At 45.1% G+C, this 14,491-nt stretch overlaps 1 protein-coding gene across 4 annotated transcripts in view; it reads right to left on the bottom strand.

Annotated features, from left to right (window-relative positions):
• Positions 1-14,491, bottom strand: part of ME3 (malic enzyme 3) — a 198,844-nt gene that overhangs the window by 151,611 nt on the left and 32,742 nt on the right. The window lies entirely within an intron of this gene.

Below are 14,491 nucleotides of genomic sequence, written 5' to 3'. Positions count from 1 at the left end.
TTCAATTTCTAACTTCTATCCCCTTTCTGTATCATGGCTACAAGGCCTGTTGCTGGTTTTCTGACCAAACTGTGAGCAAATCTGCTTGCCCTTTGTGATCTTCAACTTTGGAAGGACAACTTTTTCAAACTGTGAAAGTTTCTCTGGGGACCTTCCTGGTCACCCAGTGGGTAAGACTCTGGGCTCCCAATGCAGGGGGCCCGGGTTTGATCCCTGGTCGGGGAACTAGATCCCGCATGCAGGCAGCAACTGAGAGTCCGCATGCTGCAACTAAAGACCTGGCGCAGCCTAAATAAATAAATACATACATACATACAAATACAAAATATTTGAAAAACAAACAAAAAGAAAGTTTCTCTGCCCATATGCATACAAATATTAAGTGTATTATTTCTTTTTTTTTTTTTTCTTTTTTTGCGGTACGCGGGCCTCTCACTGCTGTGGCCTCTCCCGTTGCGGAGCACAGGCTCCGGACGCGCAGGCTCAGCGGCCACGGCTCACGGGCCCAGCCGCTCCGCGGCATGTGGGATCCGGACCGGGGCACGAACCCGCGTCCCCTGCATCGGCAGGCAGACTCTCAACCACCGCGCCACCAGGGAAGCCCAAGTGTATTACTTCTTTATTCTTGTCTTGCCCAAGACCACAAATACGAATTTTCAATCAGACACAGTGAAATTACCAAGCTTCTGAGAATCATGTACACAGCCATTCGGCACGCATATTCTTGGCAGCTTTTCTGCTGACTTGTGAAATCTGCCCTCCTCTCCTCACTCTGAAGGATTTAGTTACCACCCTCAAAATCACAACCCTCAGGACCCAGTCAATCTCCTTCACGCTTTTTGGCCAAGGCCAGTCTCACTGGCAGCAGAAGCCTGTTGACCTGCACCAAAGGGAAAGCACAGGAGGCCAAACCTTGTGGCAAGAGGTTGACGCACTTGCCAGGCAAGGGCAGCTTCAGTTACATGCTGCATAAGCACATCCCCAATTTCAGACATGAAAGCAGAATGGCTTCTGCAGTGAATCAATGTGAAAATATTACCGTTTCCAGGGATGACCGTGCCTCCAGCTAAAGTCCCCACACACACCGTCCTCTGTGCCCAGTCACCACATGCTGTGCTCTGCAGCCTGGGAGACTGTCAAGAAGAATAACTATAGGTCCTGCCCTCCAGAGCATAGTATTTAATGGGGAAGATAGTAGACCTCTTTTGGGTACTGGCGTCTGAAGCTCTAAGGGAGCTTACAATCTATTTGGAGAGTTCAGATTTAAGTACATAAAGTAATTACCAGCCAGTACACAAGAGTCAACCCCTTGGCTCCCACAATGATTACCACGGGCGCTCAGCTTGACGGGCTGGCTCCCAGCCTTGGCTGAGCACTACTGCCTGTCCCCATGTCCATCTCTCTTCCTGGTACTGCTGGGGTCACTAGAATGCCTTCCGGGTCCTGTCCCTGGTGCAGCAGACATTCAAGCAGCTCCAGCCTCACTTTCTAAGATACCATTTCTGTCTTTCCTAAGCAGTGGTTCTCAATTTTGGTTGCACATTAGAATCACCTGGGGAGGTTTAAAAAATTCTGATGCCTAGGCCATACCCTCAGAGAAATTTTTTCAGAATCTCTGGAGATGGGACCTGTCATTAGTATTTTAAAAAAATTCTCCAAATAATTATAAAATGTAGGCAAGGTTGAGAACCAGTGTCCCACAGGGGGTCTGCCCCTGCCCTTGGAGACTATTTGAAAATAGTGCTTATTCCTTGATCCAGAGACCAGTCCTGCCTGGAAGTTTTAATAACGTTTCTGTTCTGGTTGCCTGCCTAGGATCCCAACTCCTTTTCAGGTAATGTGTTAGGTAACCAAGACAGGAGCTGGAAAAACAGACTTTGCATTTATGTAGAACAGTGTTCCAACCGCTCCATTGTGTGGACTTGGACTAAATTATGGGTTCCTGAGCCTCAGTTTCACAGTCTTACTTACAGAAAGCTCTCTATGATGACAGAGGAGAAACCTCACCTGAGAGAAACTTCTAGATCTAGTATTTCTCATTGGCAAGTATGGGATGAAAAATATCAAACAAAGTAGGTGACTGGTCGTCATCTGATTAGCCCAAGCACGGAGCCAGTCCACTTTCCTTCCTTGATGTTCTGCATGGACACACCCAAGTAAAAAGTCTCTGTAGAGAGAAACCAGTAAGCCTCATGCATACCCCTTGCTCCTGTAAGAGCTAACTGGTGATACGGAGAATTGAATGGGCCTGAATGATGATCTGTCTTTGGGGGAAAGAAAACCCAAGCCTGGAAACTGGAGCCCTACTATCTTTCTCACAGGGGTCATGAGAAGGTCTAGCATCATGAGTTCATGTCCCTGAACTTGTATTCCTTTGCCACAACATTTAGAGCAGCTGGACTATTCCCAGAGGCATGGCTTTGTCTAATGCAGGGCTTATACTCATTTATTTGTTTTCTTAAAGAAGGCTTTCACTCTAGAAAATAGTTTTTTAAAACTGAGGGAGATTCTCTAAAGCTGAAAAAAGAAGGTTGACCAAATGTCAAGCTTTGGATAAGACTCCTTCCCTCGCCCACCCCCTGCCCTATAGACAAAGGACACCCGATTTCCTGTTGCCTAGCGGAACTGGTATTCTTAGACAGAGCTGGTATTCTTAGATGGGTTGCAACTTCATTCATCAACTGGAGCCTTAGGCACTGTATGAAGATAAACCATTTAAAGCTTTTCTTGGGAGACCTTCAAGATGGCAGAGGAGTAAGACGTGGAGATCACCTTCCTCCCCACAAATATATCAGAAATACACCTACATTAGGAACAGCTCCTACAGAACACCTATTGAATGCTGGTAGAAGAACTCAGACTTCCCAAAAGCCGTGTGGCTGAGAGGGTCTTCGTGCTCCAGATGGGTGTCAGGCCTGTGCCTCTGAGATGGGAGAGCCGAGTACAGGATATTGGGTCACCAGAAATCTCCTGGCTCCACGTAATATCAATTGGCGAAAGCCATCCCAGAGATCTCCATCTCAACGCTAAGACACAGCTCCACTCAACGACCAGAAAGCTACAGTGCTGGACACCCTATGCAAAACAGCAGGCAAGACAGGAACACAACCCCACCCATTAGCAGAGAGGCTGCCTAAAATCATAATAAGGTCACAGACACCCCAAAACACACCACCGGACATGGTCTTGCCCACCAGAAAGACAAGATCCAGCCTAATCCACCAGAACACAGGCACTGGTCCGCGCCACCAGGAAGGCTACACAACCCACTGAACCAACCTTAGCTACTGGGAGCAGACACCAAAAACAACGGGAAGTACGAACCTGCAGCCTACAAAAAGGAGACCCCAAACACAGTACGTTAAGCAAAATGAGAAGACAGAGAAACACACAGCAGATGAAGAAGCAAGGTAAAAACCCACCAGACCAAACAAATGAAGAGGAAATAAGCAGTCTACCTGAAAAAGAATTCAGAATAATGATAGTAAAGATGATCCAAAAATCTTGGAAATACAATGGAGAAAATAAAGAAACGTTTAACAAGGACCTAGAAGAACTAAAGAGCAAACAAACAATTATGAACAACACCATAAATGAAATTAAAACTTCCCTAGAAGGAATCAATAGCAGAATAACTGAGGCAGAAGAACAGATAAGTGACCTGGAAGATAAAATAGTAGAAATAACTACCACAGAACAGAATAAAGAAAAAAGAATGAAAAGACTTGAGGACAGTCTCAGAGACCTCTGGGACAACATTAAATCCACCAACCTTCAAATTATAGGGGTCCCAGAAGAAGAAGAAAAAAGAAAGGGACTGAGAAAATATTTGAAGAGATTAGAGTTGAAAACTTCCCTAATATGGGAAAGGAAATAGTTAATCAAGTCCAGGAAGCGCAGAGAGTCCCATAGAGTATAAATCCAAGGAAAAACACACCAAGACACATATTAATCAAACTATCAAAAATTAAATACAATGAAAAAATGTTAAAAGCAGCAAGGCAAAAACAACAAATAACATACAAGGGAATCCCCATAAGGTTAACAGCTGATCTTTCAGCAGAAACTCTGCAAGCCAGAAGGGAGTGGCAGGACATATTTAAAGTGATGAAAGGGAAAAACCTATAACCAAGATTACTGTACCCAGCAAGGATCTCATTCAGATTCAAAGGAAAAATTAAAACCTTTACAAACAAGCAAAAATTAAGAGAATTCAGCACCACCAAACCAACTGTACAACAAATGCCAAAGGAACTTCTCTAGGCAGGAAACACAAGAGAATGAAAAGACCTACAATAACAAACTCTAAATAATTAAGAAAGTGGTAATAGGAACATACATATCGATAACTACCTTAAATGTAAATGGATTAAATGCTCCCACCAAAAGACACAGACTAGCTGAATGGATACAAAAACAAGACCCATATATACACTGTCTACAAAAGACCCACTGCAGACCTAGGGACACATACAGACTGAAAGTGAGGGGATGGGAAAAGATATTCCAGGCAAATGGAAATCAAAAGAAAGCTGGAGTAGTAATTCTCATATCAGACAATATAGACTTTAAAATAAAGACTATTACAAGAGACAAAGAACGACACTACATAATGATCAAGGGATCAATCCAAGAAGAAGATATAGCAATTGTAAATATTTATGCACCCAACATAGGAGCACCTCAGTACACAAGGCAAATGCTAACAGCCATAAAAGGGGAAATTGACAGTAACACAATCATAGCAGGGGCCTTCAACACCCCTCTTTAACCAATGGACAGAACATCCAAAATGAAAATAAATAAGGAAACACAAGCTTTAAATGTTACATTAAACAAGAAGGACTTAATCGATATTTATAGAACATTCCATCCAAAAACAACAGAATACACTTTCTTCTCAAGTGCTCATGGAACATTCTCCAGGATAGATCATACCTTCGGTCAGAAATCAAGCCTTGGTAAATTTAAGAAAACTGAAATTGTATCAAGTATCTTTTCAGACCACAACACTATGAGACTAGATATCAATTACAGGAAAAAATTTGTAAAAAAATACAAACACATGGAGGCTAAACAATACACTACTCAATAACCAAGAGATCACTGAAGAAATCAAAGAGGAAATCAAAAATACCTAGAAACAAATGACAATGAAAACACAATCACCCAACACCTATGGGATGCAGCAAAAGCAGTTCTAAGAGGGAAGTTTATATCAATACAATCCTACCTCGAGAAACAAGAAACATCTCACACAAACAACCTAACCTTACACCTAAAGCAATTAGAGACAGAAGAACAAAAGTCCCCCAAAGTTAGCAAAAGGAAAGAAATCATAAAGATCAGAGCAGAAATAAATGAAATAGAAACAAAGAAAACAATAGCAAAGATCAATAAAATTAAAAGCTCGTTCTTTGAGACGATAAACAAAATTGATAAACCATTAGCCAGACTCATCAAGAAAGAAAGGGAGAAGACTCAAATCAATAGAATTAGAAATGAAAAAGGAGAAGTAACAACTGACACTGCAGAAATACAAAGGATCATGAAAGATTACTACAAGCAACTATATGCCAATAAAATGGACAACCTAGAAGAAATCGACAAATTCTTACAAAAGCACAACTTTCTGAGACTGAACCAGGAAGAAATAGAAAATATGAACAGACCAATCACAAGCACTGAAATTGAGACTGATGAAACATCTTCCAACAAACAGAAGCCCAGAGCCAGATGGCTTCACAGGCGAATTCTATCAAACATTTAGTGAAGAGCTAACACTTATCCTTCTCAAACTCTTCCAAAATATAGCAGAGGGAGGAACACTCCCAAACTCATTCTACGAGGCCACCATCCCCCTGATACCAAAACCAGACAAAGATGTCACAAAGAAAGAAAACAACAGGCCAATGTCACTGATGAACATACATGCAAAATCCTCAACAAAATACAAGCAAACAGAATCCAACAGTACATTAAAAGTATCATACACCGTGATCAAGTGGGGTTTATCTCAGGAAAGGAAGGATTCTTCAATATATGCAAATCAATCAATGTGATACACCATATTAACAAACTGAAGGATAAAAACCATATGATCATCTCAATAGATGCAGAGAAGCTTTTGACAAAATTCAACACCCATTTATGATAAAAACCCTCCAGAAAGTAGGCATAGAGGGAACTTACCTCAACATAATAAGGGCTATATATGACAAACCCACAGCCAACATCGTTGTCAGTGGTGAAAAACTGAAACCATTTCCTCTAAGATCAGGAGCAAGACAAGGTTGTCCACTCTCACTACTATTATTCAACATAGTTTTGGAAGTTATAGCCACAGCAATCAGAGAAAAAAAAAGAAATAAAAGGAATCCAAATCAGAAAAGAAGAAGTAAAGTGGTCACTGTTTGCAGATGACATGATACTATACATAGAGAATCCTAAAGACTCTACCAGAAAACTACTAGAGCTAATCAATGAATTTGGTGAAGTTGCAGGATACAAAATTAATGCACAGAAATCTCTTGTATTCCTATACATTAATGATGAAAAATCTGAAAGAGAAATTAAGGAAACTCTCCCATTTACCACTACAACAAAATACCTAGGAATAAACCTACCTAAGGAGACAAAAGACCTGTATGCAGAAAACTATAAGACACTGATGAAAGAAATTAAAGATGATACAAACAGATGGAGAGATATACCATGTTCTCGGATTGGAAGAATCAACATTGTGAAAATGACTCTACTACCCAAAGCAATCTGCAGAGTCAATGCAATCCCTATCAAACTACCACTGGCATTTTTCACAGAACTAGAACAAAAAATTTCACAATTTGTATGGAAACACAAAAGACCTCAAATAGCTGAAGCAATCTTGAGGTTGCTGGAGCTGGAGGAATCAGGCTCCCAGACTTCAGACTACACTACAAAGCTACAGTAATCAAGACAGTATGGTACTGGCACAAACACAGAAATACAGATCAATGGAACAGGATAGAAAGCCCAGAGATCATCCCACGCACATATGGTCACCTTATCTTTGATAAAGGAGGCGAGAATATACAATGGAGAAAAGACAGCTTCTTCAATAAGTGGTGCTAGGAAAACTGGACAGCTACATGTAAAAGAATGAAGTTAGAACACTCCCTAACACCATACACAAAAATAAACTCAAAATGGATTAAAGACCTAAATGTAAGGCCAGACACTATAAAACTCTTGGAGGAAAACATAGGCAGAACGCTCTATAACATAAATCACAGCAAGATCCTTTTGACCCACCTCCTAGAGAAATGGAAATAAAAGCAAAAATAAACAAATGGGACCTAATGAAACTTAAAAGCTTTTGCACAGCAAAGAAACCATAAACAAGACGAAAAGACAACCCTCAGAATGGGAGAAAATATTTGCAAATGAAGCAACTGACAAAGGATTAACCTCCAAAATTTACAAGCGGCTCATGCAACTCAATATGAAAAAAACAAGCAACCCAATCCAAAAATGGGCAGAGGACATAAACAGACATTTCTCCAAAGAAGATATACAGATTGCCAACAAACACATGAAAGGAGGCTCAACATCACTAATCACTGGAGAAATTCAAATCAAAACTACAATGAGGTATCACCTCACACCAGTCAGAATGGTCATCATTTAAAAGTCTACAAACAATGAATGCCGGAGAGGGTGTGGAGAAAGGAAACCCTCTTGGTGGGAATGTAAATTGATACAGCCCCTATGGAGAACAGTATGGAGGTTCCTTAAAAAACTAAAAATAGGGCTTCCCTGGTGGCGCAGTGGTTGAGAGTCCGCCTGCCGATGCAGGGGACATGGGTTCGTGTCCCGGTCTGGGAAGATCCCACATGCGGTGGAGCGGCTGGGCCTGTGAGCCATGGCCGCTGAGCCTGCGCGTCCGGAGCCTGTGCTCTGCAACGGGAGAGGCCGCAACAGTGAGAGGCCCGCGTACCGCAAAAAAAAAAAAAAAAAAAAAGTAGAACTATCATATGACCCAGCAATCCCACTACTGGGCACATACCCTGAGAAAACCATAATTCAAAAAGAGTCATGTACCAAAATGTTCATTGCAGCTCTATTTACAATAGCCAGGGCATGGAAGAAACCTAATTGTCCATCGAAAGATGAATGGATAAAGAAGATGTGGTACATATATACAATGGGATATTACTCAGCCATAAAAAGAAAGAAAATTGAGTTTTTTGTAGTGAAGTGGATGGACCTAGAGTCTGTCATACAGAGTGAAGTAAATCAGAAAGAGAAAAACAAATACCGTATGCTAACACATATATATGGAATCTAAAAAATAAAAAATGGTTCTGAAGAACCTAGGAGCAGGGCAGGAATAAAGACGCAGACATAGAGAATGGACTTGAGGACACGGGGAGGGGGAAGGGTAAGCTGGGACGAAGTGAGAGAGTGGCATGGACATATATACACTACCAAGTGTAAAACAGATAGCTAGTGGGAAGCAGCCGCATAGCACAGGGAGATCAGCTCGGTGCTTTGTGACCACCTAGAGGGGTGGGATCGGGAGAGTGGGAGGGAGACGCAAGAGGGAGGAGATATGGGGATGTATGTATACATATAGTTGATTCAAAAGCAGAAACTGACACACCATTGTAAACCAATTATACTCCAACAAAGATGTTAAAATAAATAAATAAATAAAGCTTTTGTTTTCCTCTCTGTTAGAAAAAATATTGGCTACAATCTACACTGTCCTCCAATCCTAAAGTCAATTCTTACTCTCCTTAGTATCTGCTGTGCCCTGGGTTGTCGGACCTGTCGGACCCAGGGCAGGGGTGTCTGAGGTTCTGAGCAAAGCAGTCATTCTTACCTAAGAAGGCAGCTTACAGAAATTACCCTGCTGGTTGGGCTTCTCACCCACCCACCCAGCACTGTCAGGAGCCTCCCTAGCCAGCTTTGATGCGTGAGGGATTGTGATTGAAGCTGGATGTGAACAACAATCTAAATTGGAACTGCTTAGATTTAATTCTGCTAAACCTGCAGCACGACAATGAGACAGTATGAAGCACGCAGAAGAGGAAACTGCGTCTGAACAATGCCCACACAGGTGCTTGCCTCAGAGCTGCAGAACCTGGGCAACTTCACGGGGTCCACAAACAACGGCTTGCAATAAAGATCTAAATCCCCTAATGAACCTTTCATTGCTTTGATCTGTTTTCTGTACAGGGTTTCCCCAAAGAGTTCTTTGACAAAGAGAGTTCAAGGCCATGCAAATAGCATATGAACAAAAGGTTTGAGCCGCATGGATTCACCTCTGTTATTAATAAAGGAAAAAGAACACAGCAGCAGAAGTATGGATGTCTGTCACAAGGCCCTGATGGAGAACATTTGGTTGAAGTGCTTTACAAATGCAGCCAGATTTTGCGTTTGTAAATGCCTCCCACCCCGGGGGCCTGAGCTGGACACCTGAGTGGGTTTGTCCCCACTGACTCCCCTGTGTCCCCCATAATGCCATGGATTCTGCTCTCCTTGGGTTTCTGTGAAACAGGCCACTGGGACTGTGTTTCTGGCATTTTCTTTGTTACAGAGCTTACAGAGTGACTTGGTGCTTTACACACAAGATTCTAAGCCCAAAAGCAACACTACAATTTTAGGTAAAAAACCAAACCTCCTGCAGTATTTACCTCAGACAAGTCCAAATGTGAAGAAAAATCAACAGGATGTAACAGATTTCATCAAATCAGGCCTTTGGCCTGAATTAAACACACTTGTTGGCATCGTCTTGGAATACCAACCTCCAGCATTTCTCCTCAGAAACTGTTGTTATTTTGTGAATAATCTTGTTAATACGTATGAGGAATCTGTTGGAGACCTGAGTCAGGATTTTCAAAGGATTGTTCAGGCCCAGGTTGCTGTCCGTCCAGCGCTGCACAAGTTTGCAGGCAAAGGGTTTGAGAGGAACTGACAGTTGATCAGGAGCCCCCGAGGGGCAATGATCTGGGGTCACCCAGAACTTGGAAGGGGGCGGGGCGACGGACTGCAGGCTGTTAGAAGGTGCTGGTGGGTGCCCCCATTCCAAAAGAGAATGGACAAGGCGCAGGAGACGACGGACTGACCGAGTCACGGATGAGCCCAGGTCACTGTGGCCCTGGGAAACAGGATGCCCAAGAACTGATGGTTTGGGGGAAAGATACTACGTACTGAATTACAGGTGCTGGGCAGCCCAAAACGCTTAACAGGCAGTTCGCAAATGGTGGTCCTGGGGCTTGGTTTGGGGGGATAAAGCAACTTGCCAAAGGTCACACAGTCCGTAAAAGACAGACCTGGGTTTTGAACACTGGGATTTCCAATTCCGAAGCCCAGTGTTTTCAATCCCTGTGCTCTCCTTCCTGCCTCCGGAGAGAACAGAGCCCTGTTCTCTGCACGTCAATGTCTTGGTGGGATGTAGCTCATTAAGAAGGACAGACAAATTATAGACTGAGTCAGAACTTTCCAAAATTAAGGGCAGCCCACATACAAAACTGGCTTTAATTTGTAGGGAATGAAAAAATGTGAAAGAACTAGAGCAAGACTCAGAATAGGAAAATTGGGGGCAATGTTCCCAAATCCAAGCGCACATCAGAATCCTCTCCGTAAACTTTAAAAAGGTCCCCAGCTCCATTCCAAACCTACTAAATCAGGCTGTAGCATCTACAGAGCTCCTTAGGTGATCCTAAGGCATCTGGAACCACTGGCATAATAAAGACGATCTGAGAGAAGATCTTACAGATAAAAGGCAGTAACAAATAACAGGCTCTGCACGTTAGATGCCTACTCCACGCCAGATGCTGTTCTGAGGGCTGGCTCGCATGAATTCATTTAATTTAGTGCAGAAGATTTCAGAAAGAGAAACGGAGGCTCCAAGGGGCTAAGCACCTTGTCCACGGACCCCCCCAGGGGCCTGCCTGAGGCCGAGGTCATGGTGTGAACGGGGGTACCTCCAACAGAGACATGTTTGAGAGACGCCGGGACCGTGAGTGGGCAGCCTGGGCAGAGCCTCTTTCCCAGGAGGGCTGCTGCACCAACCTCACAGCTCGCTGAGGAGAGAGTAAACAGAGGAGCTGGGTAGTGAAAGCAGACAGCTGGCTGGAGCCTGGCAGAGCAGCCTCTGCTAAGCTGTGCTCCTGGGACTCTCTCGCCTGTACCCGATTCTGCCCACTCCTCCCACCAAGGCCAAGCAGATTCATCCTTTCACTTGAACAAGGATTCCTGAAAAGAACACAGACTTGGGAATCAGTCCTTAGGGTTCCAGTCCTGACTGTCCTGCTAACTCTCCTCCGACAGCAGCGTCCCTATCTGCACGGTGAGAGGCTTCCGGTCCCCAAGCTTCTTTCTGGCATCAGTTGCCTGTGACAACCAGCTGTCCCACTGCGAAAGGGGTACAGAGGAGATCGGGGGCAGAGCTGCTCTCCGGGGCCTCGGGCCGGCACACGAAGTATGAGTGATGGTGGAGGCAGGTGGTTTCCTTCAGGGCACCCAGGTGCTGGGCAGTCACAGGAAGCCCCCCTTAGGCATCGCTCCTCCATGGAAGCCCCAGGCCCCAGAGCAGGGCTGTACTGACAGGAAACCCACAAGGAGGTGTGGGCTTTCCAAGTCTCCATCCCTCAACCCTCTCATTCGTGAGTCAGTCACCACAGCTGAACAGCAGCACTTAGTCACTCTCCTCCCAAGCACCACACGAGCCCAGTGCCCAGGGACGCAGAGTCAGGATGTCGAGGGTTCCCACAGAAGAACGCTGTGGGTCTCAGCTACGCATTCCAGCGATGACCACTGAGTAACCACCGAGTGTTGTGTGGTCTGGCTGAGGGTTTGGTTTCTTATTCTTTGGCCAGAGAAACTCGCCTCTGCAAAGTAGGAGGTGGCTTCACGGTCCCCAGTCAGCTTGTTGACGCACAGGACAGATGTGACCCAGGACAACTTGACATTTAGTCACTTAGCGTGCGCCAGGCACTGTTCTGAGAGCTTCACGGTACTAATGCATTTTGTTCTCATAACAACCACAGGAGAGGTGCTCAACCCTATTTTATCGATTAGGAAACTGAGCATAACATGCTTAGACAATCTGCCCAAAGTCACATAGTTAGGGGAGGCAAAGCCAGAATTTAAACCCACATAATGCTAGTTCTAAAGCCCCTATTGTTAAATGGCACATTCCACTTCCTACATTAAAATAACTAGAAAATAAGGGCATGAAGGAGAAATGTAGTAAGAGAAATAAAAGGGGACCAGACAGGACACTGAGACTCCATTGCTCTGGGAGAGGTGGACGTGAGGGAGAGGAAGGTATTTGCACAGGTATCTGGGACACAGATCCAGGTTGATCTGAAACCAAGTGCATGCTCTTCCCTAGGCCAGAGGGCAACAGAGAACAGTGCTAGAGGGGCCCAGAGGAGGAAGACAGCATGTCTGTCAGATGCATCACGAAAGGTTTCTCAAGAAGACGCATCGACCACAGGCCTCAGGGTTTCCTAGGCACAAATGAAGATGGAGGCTGGTGCAGAGAGGTCCTTTCAGGAGGTGGGACAGCTTGAGCAAAGGCAAAAAGGCAGGAATGCCAAGGCACTTTCAGGAAGAGTGGGGAGTTGTGTTTTCCTGGGTCACAGCATGTGTGAAGGGAAGTAATGGGGGGGGAGCCAGGCTGGAGAGGTCTGATCACAGGAGACCTTAAACGACAGGCTGAGGAGGTTGAGTTGCCAGGCAATGGGTGGCTGAATCTTTCCAAATAGGACAGCACAAGACAGAGCAAAGCCTTCAGAAGCTGTCTTGGTGCAGGGTGTGTGGCCGACAGAAGCAAGCAGTCAGGATGGCCCCATGACAGACAGCAGCACACAATGAGACCTGGACAGGGACAGTGGCACCAGGAATCCAAAGTGAGAGACACACTGGAAAGGAAGAATCAACAGGACTTCAGGACAGGAAACATTTGTATGTGTGGCAGCGGGCGGAGGGTTAGGCGGTAGAGATGGAAGAAATCAACAGCGCAGAGGCGCCTACACTGAGTTTCTGGCAGAACAGGAAGGAGGTGAATTTTCACTCGACACAGTCTAGAATCCTGGAGATGGAGCAGATCCCAGCAATGCGGCAGACAAGATGGGCTGCATGGAGGATGGGTGGCTCCCAGTAGAGAGGAATGAGGCCACTGCCCAAAGGGAAGCCAAGGGACAGTGCAGACAGGAGTGGGGCATTGTCTACTCTACCAGGACCCGTGCATCTTTCTCCTTGTAAGACTGTGGCTAATGTTTATAGAAGAGTGATTAAGAGCATAGACCCTGGAGCTAGAGAGCTCTGATTTGAATCCCAGCCACACCATCCACTAGCTGTGTGATCTTGAGCAAGTTACTTAATTCTGTGTCTCAGTTTCAAATTCTGTAAAATGGGGTTAATAATAGTACCTACCTCCAAAAGTTATTACGAGATATAAAAGAGTCAGTATACGTAAAAGGCTTTGATCAGTACTTGGCACACAGCAAGTGCTATGACTCTTTCTTTTTTTTTTTTTTTCAGTACGCAGGCCTCTCACTGTTGTGGCCTCTCCCGTTGCAGAGCACAGGCTCCGGACGCACAGGCTCAGTGGCCATGGCTCACGGGCCCAGCCACTCCACGGCATGTGGGATCTTCCCAGACCGGGGCACGAACCTGTGTCCCCTGCATCGGCAGGCGGACTCTCAACCACTGCACCACCAGGGAAGCCCGCTATGACTCTTGATGTTATAATTAATGTAAGTGTTATCATAAATAGCACTTTCAAGCCGTATTCACATTGGCTATCTCACCGGCTTATCACAGTGATGCTGTGAGGTTACATCTCCCCATCTAGATGGGGAACTGGGACTCAGAGCAGTTACATGACTGGCCACCCACAGTGACGGAGCTGAGATGGGAGCAGCTAACTCTGCCATCATGTTGCCTTTGGAGTCCAGAAGAGAAGAACCAAAAGGGGCCAGCATTGCCCTCTTTCACCTATTCTCCTTTGACTGATATGTTCCACTAATTCAGTCTCCAAATCCCATCCAAAATACACCCACCCCTCTCCTTCCATGCCAACACACAACCATCCTGGGCATGAAGAAGGGAAGGAAAAGAAAAGCAGGAGGAGTTAGAGAGGGAGGAGACACGTGGAGGATCAGAGAGAGGGGCGTCAGGGGAGTCTCTACCTGTCAGTCAGAGGTGGAGGCCCTGATGTAAATCCCCCAAATGAACCAAGGAATATGGGGGCCAGAGCCTAGGGCACATGCCTCTACACGCGAGTCACCTGCACCAGTGCCAGGGCTGGCTTCTCACTACTCTTAACCCCCAGCAGCCTGGGCAGCCATGAGCCTCCACACTTGCCTCCTGATGAGTCGTGTCAGTTAACTGGCAGCATGACTTCTGGGAGTGCAGACTTACCAGTTTTCTCAACTCAGTCAGATCCTGTGCTGACCTGTCTCTCGGCAGAGCCGTGGCTTTGGATTTGAAA

Source organism: Monodon monoceros, unplaced genomic scaffold (genome assembly GCF_005190385.1).
Source record: "Monodon monoceros isolate NGI ecotype Baffin Bay Population unplaced genomic scaffold, NGI_Narwhal_1 Super_Scaffold_7, whole genome shotgun sequence".
Lineage (NCBI taxonomy): Eukaryota > Metazoa > Chordata > Mammalia > Artiodactyla > Monodontidae > Monodon > Monodon monoceros.
The sequence above is the reverse complement of the archived record's forward strand: the minus strand, read 5'-3'. Positions and strand labels throughout refer to the sequence as shown.